This window comes from Neocloeon triangulifer, unplaced genomic scaffold (assembly GCF_031216515.1).
Source record: "Neocloeon triangulifer isolate White Clay Creek 2 clone unplaced genomic scaffold, ASM3121651v1 ptg000008l, whole genome shotgun sequence".
Classification (NCBI taxonomy): Eukaryota; Metazoa; Arthropoda; class Insecta; order Ephemeroptera; family Baetidae; genus Neocloeon; species Neocloeon triangulifer.
In genome coordinates this window covers 624904-634249 of record NW_026775550.1, presented here as the reverse complement: position 1 = coordinate 634249, position 9346 = coordinate 624904, and positions in this window count along the sequence as shown.

The following is a 9346-nucleotide window of genomic DNA, read 5'->3' as shown; positions in this document are numbered from 1 at the left end:
CGATTACAAATGGATTGACCCTGAAAATGGATTCTCGCCTAAAAGTGTGAAAATATTGTCCGACTAATGACTAAGCATTTGTTATTCAAGCTTTTGTGGAATCTAATTGTTTTCTCCTGAGAAGTGGGCGTTTCGAAGACGCGGTGAGACTCAAGGATTCGTGAATGCGTGAAAAAATACATAATCATTATAAGGGTTAAACTGATTTTTCTATAAAGAGAAGGTCAGTTTTCTTGAAAAGGTGGTGAGATTAAAAAAAAAGTTAATCAAATGCGGGAAACATGAATTTAAAAATCAAAGTTTGAATATCAGCATTTTTATGTTTCCTTTTTTCTAACCTTAATTAAATTGAATTACAATTAACTGAAGGAAAATTTATTTATAAGAACTGTTTTATTTGAATTTAATTAAGTTTTTTAGAAACTACTTCCGTCATAAAGTTAGGGACAACAGTCAACAGCTAAATTAACAAAAAAATATATATAATTAAAACTGTATTTTATAATTAATAAATTGTCAATGACACTTTTTGCTTACAAAAAAGACTAAACTCTGAAAATTTCATATTAAAAATTAGATTATAAAATACAAAATAGTAATTAAAAAAAAATGAAAATATCTAAAAATTAATAATTTTTAATTTATTTAAATTTAAATCATTTAGTTTATACAACCTTACAGCAGAATTTTTTTTGAAACTTATTTGGTAAAAATTTGAGGTTTGGAAGATCTGGAGCAATTTGGAAAGGAAACCGACTCGCATTTCCTGTTTCCATTCCTGCTCGAAATGTATGGTTCGAATGCACCCTTCTGCAGGTCAATCAGGGCCACGAGTAATGAGACCGCCCACAGCCACGGAAGATAAACCACCGAGCGGCGGCTCGAAAAATTGAAAGAGTTGATGGCAAAGTCATTAAACCTTTGCTAGGGTTTGTCGTGCGCGCGGCTACCTTTGCTCAGGTAGACGAATCATTAGGATTTCGCATAAGTTTCAATTATCCACGGAGCAGTGTGTGTCGTTGATAGGTTCAGGCGGACTATTATATACGCATCTATGGGAGGTCCGACCCCTCTCTTGCTACTCCACAAATGGGTCGAGGAAATTGAAATCAACGAGAAAAAGAAAGAAAGGGAGAGAGACACACACGTGGAATGAAAGAATTATTGTTATTATTTTAGGCATGCCTTGTAATTTAATAATTTAAAATGTATTATACGCGATTCGGCAAAAGGATTTATCTCGTGGCGCGCGCTTTTCAATCCCGCTAATGGATTTTCGCTCTGCGGCGCGACCTTTTTTCTCTTTTTTAAAATGCACGAAGGGATAACATTAGATGTGTTGTTGTTTTGCCTATTTCATGCCTGATTCGATAGAATTTCACAACGACGTCGCAATAAAATAAATTTCTTACCAGCTAATTCAAGCTTGATAAGTTAAAGAGAAAAATATTCATAACTCACCAAAGATGTTGGAGATTTCTATAGTTTCCATTGTTCCTTTGCTATCAAGATCTGAAACAAAATAGAAATTGTTGAAAAAATGAGTATTAAAATGATTTAATTTCTTGCATTTTCATGAAATAGGGGTTTAAATTAAAACTGAAACTCATAGCAAGGCCGTTTTGCTTGATGATAAAAAAGATTTTTTTCCAATGCGGACCTCTTCAAATTCTACCTTTACTCATAAACATTTTTATTCATCGTAACTAACAATAAGAGTCACTTTTTTCCCGTTGGAAAAGTCAGAACTATTTTAATAAGGGTGCATTATCTAGTTTAAAGTAACATTTTTAATTTTCATGAAAAAATTTTACTGGTTTAAATTATCCACAATGGTCAAAATAGGTTTTATTTTTGGAATCTTTGATATTTAGCTGTCAAATTTCTCAGGCTAGGAAAATCGCTCATATTTAGATTCTCCCAGGAAATTCTGATTCAATCAGTGTATTCGCGCAATTATTTTCAATCGTCAGGTTTTCTATACAAATTAACAAACCCCTGATTTCGGAAAATTAATTTTGCAAACATAGCAAGATAATTTTTTTTTTAAATTTATCCCACAAAAATTGTAAACATAATAAATTTTCTTTATTGCAGAGGCGAGGCAATTTCCCACGGGGGCGCCGATGGTAATTGCCTCTCGCAAGTTGTGAAAATAAAATACCACCCCGATTGTGTTTCCGTCAAGAGCAGGAATTATTATTACACGCGGGCAATCGAGAGGCGCGCGTTGTGGCATGACTTCGCGGTCACTCCTCGTGGCAGGTAAAATAAAATATTGTTATTTGAACAACTTAATGACTTTCTGATAGTCAAACGCAACGAAATTCAATGGGTGCTGCTGAAGAAGTAAGGTCTCGATCAAAATACACATAATCGGGCTAGACGTGCGGGCTAAGCCGCGGTGATTGAGATATTCCATGTGTACAAACACTCACAATGACCCTCGATTTTGTGCTGATTCACGTGCTCGTCACAATCGAATAAAGGGGGTGAAATTCGAGTTGAATGGGAAAAAGAGGAGAGTCAGCCGCAGACGTCTCTGTCAAAAGAAGAGATCTTTTCATTCTCTCTGCCAACGCAATTTACGCCTTTTCGCCGTTTCCCTTTGACAAGTTGTTTTTTGTTGACTTGCTGATATTCTGATCAGATAGGATGTGTCAAATTATTTTCAAATATACACTTGATCAGATTGAAATCGTCAGATATAGTTTTAATTGAAAAGCATTTGATAAAATCAGATGTTTGCAGCTTCTGCTTATCCAATTAATTTTTCAATATTTTTTACAGAAGATTTTAATCAAAAGGTCAAGACACATTTTTTTTCAAAAAGCTTACTAAATATTTCTATGGTAGCAAATAAAAAAGAAAATATTGTAGTTTTAACAAATTTTTGTCAGATTTATTTGGTTTCATAAAAGTAAGCTAGTTTTTTTTTTTAATTTTAAATCTGTTATTGTCAATAATTTAAGGCATTTCTTGTCGATTTGATCGATTTAATGTGTACAAAAAAATTAAGCTAACATAGCATATTTGGTATTTGAGTGGTGTAAAAATATAAAAATTCTACCTATTCAAAAATCAGGTAACAAGATCGCGGTAAAAAGTGACATTATTTAGGAACTTTGGCATGATTAAGGAATAAATTTTTCAAAATATTTCAGTTTGCTCCCATTTTTTTTTTTTAATTGTTAATGCGTGACTGAGTTGCCTGAAATTCATGAAATTTCTAGATTTTTTTTTGTAGGAAATAGTAGAAAATAACAGATAATTTATAAATGCAATTTTGGAATTAAATTGAATTTTTCTCTAACTTTGGAATTTACACATTTTTTTTAGTTTGTAAAAATTTATAAATTTTTGTCAAATTAAATTGAAACATATAATTAAACCAGTTCCGAATTATGAAATAAGGTCTTCTTAATTTTCAACAACACTTTGGACCAGACAACCTCGGAAAAATTCAGTTTTTTTTTATTATTTCACATGACTTACGACTTGTCACCCAATACGGCCGCAGGTCAAGGCTAAGTGGCGCGATTACATGACAAATTAGTGCGGCAACAAATAATCAAAGGGTTGCGGTAGGTCGGGTTTCAAGACGCGGCGCGGCGGTGCGTGTCATCAGGCCTCCATCCGTTCCATGGAAAAAGCTGCGGCTGTTTTTACTAAGGCCGGATCTGTACCGCAATAAACACGCGAGGGATGAATAAAATTCAATTTCGGCGACACAAAGCTCGCGCGTTTTTAACGGTGCTTTAATTGCCGCCGATCATTGAATGTATCATTGTTCGCAGATTCATTCATGAGAGAAGAGATCATTAATCATATTAGGGCTGCCGTGCGCGGCAATAGGACAAAAAGTCAGAGCGTTTGTGCGGGGGCGCACAAAAATATTGACGCTCTCAGGGTGGGCCGTTCTAATTTTCTGTGATTTTCACCGCCGCCCTCGCTTGATTAATTGAATAAAAACTGCGACTGATTGAATTATTAAGAAAAATATACGAGGCAGAGTTTTTTTTTAGTGATTACATTTTAAACTGCAAGATAATTTTCTACCTAGATTGAGAATGCGTTTGCAAAACTATATGTTTATTATTGCATTTCTAACGTTTATTTTTCTTCCCTATATATTCAAATTTTTCATCGACTGGGAAGAATATAATTGAATATTTTACTGCAATCGTACAATCTACATTCATTATGCTTCTAGTATCATCACCTTCTGATTAGAGCATAGTCTAAACTTTATATACATTTTTTTAAATTTTATAATTAATGGTTGATTCCAGTTTGTCATAATAACCGTAAAAATTAAATTAAAACATATATTTTTTTAAAAATATTTAATTAATAAAACTATAAAATGCTTGAATTTAATTAATATAAATTACTTATAATTTAAAAAATAATATACATTAAAAAAATTGAAGCATAAATTAAAATATAATATCATTAATCTTTAGCTCTATAAAGATAACGTTCTCTGAACATTCTACGAGAAATATAAAATCCTATAATTTGAAATTTAAAATAGATAGACGTTAAATTTTTTCACTATGTATTGAGTTTTAACTGTTAATCTGCTATTAATCACTTTTTTAGTAGGAGTGGCAAAGTGACGGTTTAAATTTTGCCCTTGAAGAATATATAATCACCTAATAGACGAAAAACGAAAAACCACTTTAACTATTTGAGTGCAAAATAATAATCTACGCTCACTTAAAGCGATATGGAGAATTTTTTTATTTTAAATTATGCTAAATATTTTTAACACAATTGACTTCAGAATTTCCGCCTAAAAACAACCAAAAATCAACAATTAAATTTTGATCAATTTGGATACATAAGCATTTATTAACAACAAAAAATTATTTCATTGTGAAGTGTCAACCTTTGCAGCTGAAAAATCTTATTTTCCCAAGATTAATTGAAACCAAAGAAGGAAATATAATTTATTTTAATGAAAAATTCTGAAAATTCATCGGAACGTCTAAATTTAATTTTTTTATGGCTAGATACAATACTTTAAATGTTCCATTACATAATAATATTACTTTTTTTTAAGCTTCTCCATTAGCAATCAGGTTTTCAAAACTGCTGTGCCAAAAGATGAAAACAGAGCCGAAGAAATTACCTCTTTAGCGTTAGATGGGTGGTCTGCACGTCAGTTAATTGGGAAAAATGTCTTCGGCGCGGCGTTACTAAGTAGGCAGATTTATTAATTATTTCATCGCAACGTGTGCCATTAAGCGCGTGTGTCGTTACTTTTTACGTCTTTCTCTATTAATATTTTCCTCGTCAGGTTGTATCGTCGCAACATCTCTCGAGTGTTTCCTTTTTTTCATATGGGAAAAAATTATCGTCTCTCTCTCGAGTGTGCACGTCTATCGGAGATAAATGTGCGGAGATACGTGGATAACTCACGTGTGCTTAACCTTGGGCCTGAACAGAGCCAATAAGCAATTAACGAGACCTTTCAACCCTTGTCAGGCTGATGGCGATGGATGCGAATAAATAAGCGCAACACCTTTAATGAAGCTCACGCGGCCCCGAATTGTTGGCAAGCGTGACTTTCCACGAGTGGTCCGATTTTTTCCTCCTTATCTCGCGCGTCGTGCTCTGTTGTGTGCGTTTTAATGACTTTTTCATTGTTGAGAGCGGAGATGCTTGCACAAAATCAAGACGTTAAGAGTTGCCGAGCAGCAAAAGAGTGTAGAAAATTTAATTGATCTTTAGTCGTAAATGAAAAGTTTATTAATTGGTGTACCACGAGAGGCAATTGAAGATGCAGCATAACAAAAATATTCAATCATTTGTTTATCAAAAAAGAAAGTGGGATTGAAACAATCAAACATTTTTCTAAAAGCTTCCTGAAAAAAGGTAAACGTGCAACAATCAAATATTTGATTAAGACTGATTTGACATTTTGACTTTATCAGAAACCCTATCTTTAATCGTTTATTTGAATTGATATGCAAGAGAAACAAGCAGAAAACAATTGAAATCATTGTATTTATAAGCTATTGATCAAAATTATTTATAAAAGTGGTTGGTATTAAATAAATACCTTCACTTTCATATTCTCATGTACTTAATCTTGCTTAGTTATTAGATGTATAATTCAATTTTATATGTTAAATATATATTTTTAAGCATTTTTCCTTTCATAAGAGCTAACAGGCAAATATACTTTTAGCATTACTGCTTTCCATATATTCTGTTTGAACAATTATAAATATATTTTTAATCAATAAAATATATGACAATATTTTAATAATTAGAGACTTAAAAAAACTTTTTGTAACTATCTAAATTCAAATATCTTAAAAATATAAATATAATAATCAATTTTAAAATTTGAAATAAATTGTAATTATATTATATTGAATAAAAAATAAGTTTTATAAAACATAATAATAATAAATTTTATATATTATGTTTTAGTTTTAAATGATTTGTATTCTTATTTTTCATTATTTTGTATTTGTTCTACATATTAGAAATTGTTTGACAACACAGCACCACCACTAGAAAGAACAGTTATATTTAATTTTAAAGAAGAGGTATTGTATCACTTTGTACAAGGATACGTACAAGGAGTTGAAGACCATTCTTTTTTGAAAAAATTCACCAAGCAAAAAATGAAATTAATTTATATCTTTAAATATTTATAAAAATTTTACATTGAAGAATTAATCATATGATTAATTGTTATATAGGAGGGAAAAATTGAGTTGTTGAAGAAAATGGCACCACCAGTAGAAAAAATTTGCTAAAACTTTTGGTATCTAAAAGACCCCATCGTTTGATTAAATTAATTTCTTACTTTGCTAATAATGAGTGAAATTTTTCATATTTTCAGGCCAAATAAATCATTACAGCAATAATAAAATAATTTTAAATGTTTAAATATCATTTTTTGTTTTAGAGATAAAAGTTAAGAACGAAGGGATAGCCTATTTTTGTGTGTTAGAAAAATGGAATAAAATTAATTTTATGTTAAAATTACAAATATTATTGCAAAATAATTATCTATAATACTTTTGTGCAGAAATCCTCTCGAGTTTCTCTCAAAAGACGGTAATTCCCGTATAACACCGGCGTAAAACAATAACAAAACAGGTACTGTGGGAGGCGAGATCGGGTTGGATGCTGAAAATCTCTCAAGCCACACTACACACAAACTTGCCTCTCGTCATCCGATACGTGGCCCCGTCGAGATAAAGATCTTTAAGTGATCCATTTCTTCTCCTACGAATTTTGTGTGTCCGACTACTAGACCAAGTATGACAGTCACAGAGGCATGCTAATTTTTTTTGCTAGGGCTTGAATTTCTCAATCCGAAGTCGGACGGATTAACTTTCAGCAAGTGCCCTGCTTCGCCTCTCAATCTCTCTTTCTCAGTTTGTGTTGCGTCCTATGCTAGCTGCTGGATACATATTTTGCACACACACTCAAGTAGCCTAAACGATCTCTTTGCTCGGGTTAGTTTTGTCCTGCACGGTATCAAATGTACGCACCTCGATAAGTCGGCTCGGATCTCGCCTGCCCTGCTGAACTTTATCTCGTACACGTGTGCGTATAAAATTCACCCTTTTTTCCTATGCAGAGAAGCCGCATCTCTAATAATTGCTAATTGCCGTTTATTGAACCCGTAGAAAGCATGCATATGCATATTTTTTAATGTATTTGTAGATCTTTTAATTTTGCCAATTTCGTGGTAAACGTTTTTACTCAGAATAAGATTTTTTTGTTTATTTTTCAACTAATAAAAAACCAGGTTAAAAAAATTATACCATCTTTGTTCAATTATTGAGATTTAAAATTCTGAGTGCTTTTTCGTAATTCAAGTTTTGTTGTTTCTTAGCTCAAAAAATCATTTTTAAAATTGGTTGTAAATTATATTTTTTATTTCTTTTGTATTTAGAAAATAAAAATTGGATTAGCACTTTTTAAGTTATGGTCATGTAAGTTACATAAACGTGCCCTTTTTGCTAATTTTTGCTATTCGGACCGTATTTTGGTGGTCTGGAGGATCAGATGATATTATTTTTACATTTGGAAAATTGACTCTCAGAAGTAAAAGTCTCTAAATCAGCGTTATGAATTTTGTTCTTGCAAAATTTCCAATTTGCCATTTGAATTACCAATGCCACCTTAATTGTCGAGTATCTATTACAATTCAATTTTTTGACAGAGGAATCGATTTGTTAATGGCAGAAACAATTTAATGTAATTATTATGTTACAAAAAAAACCCATAATCAAAAACAATTAACTGCTGGGAGGGAAAAAAGGGCAAACTATAGCACGACTTTTGCTAAAATTTCCAAAACCAAATAAACCCAAATCCACTGCAAAACCAAACAGTTCTTCACTGAAAGTGTCAGTAATGCTGTTTTAAAAATGATTATATTTTGCAAAATTTAAATTTTATAATCAATTACTTTGATCGATTTGTAATTTTTTAGGTCTTTGCCTTTCTGGAGAGGTAAAATAAAACTAATTTTCGATCAAATAGAAAAAAATTGCATGTCTAACAAGTCAAGTTTGCCTTAGGTAGACACAGGAAGGGCTTCGGATGAGATACTCTTAGCCACTATGATAAATCGTACATTTCGCCAGACTCCCCCACAAAGTACGGCCGTCCCCATATTTCTAAAAGGAGCCCAGTTAGAAATCTGCGTGCGAAGGATGTTGGAGGTCGGCGAGGCGCGAGTAATGCGAGCTGAAGGCACAATCGAATCTGCAGGGGTGGTGGATGGACCACCGAAATTGCGAACCTACACGTCGCTCGCACTTTCAGCACACAGCACTTTTATTTCGTGACGAAATTTGGAATCTCTGTCTGGTCCACACGGTCTCAATTTACCATCACCACTCATCAATTACGAAACGCAGCAGCACGGAGAACCACTCGAGTTGAAAATTCTGCACATTTCGCCAACAAAATACACACGCGGTGTAAATTGAGAATGTGAACCAAGCTGATTTCAGATAAAAATTCAAACTTTATTTCACATTTTATTAAGGTGACACTTTTTCATGTGGTTTTAGATTTTTTTGGAAATTAAAATTACTTCACTTATTCTAAATCGTATTTTGCAACTATCTATTTAAATTAAGGAGGAGCTTGTGAATTTTTTTGTATTATTAATTATCACTAATTACGTGAATACAATATATTTATTTCTTTTACCAAAACGTTTTTAAGTAAAATTTATGTATTATTTTTCATTACACATTTTTTTAGTACTTTTTGATCAAATATATTTGGAGTTCACTGATCTCGGAAGTTAATGTTTGCTATAAATTTTGTACAAAAATTTAATGTTTCCTCCCAA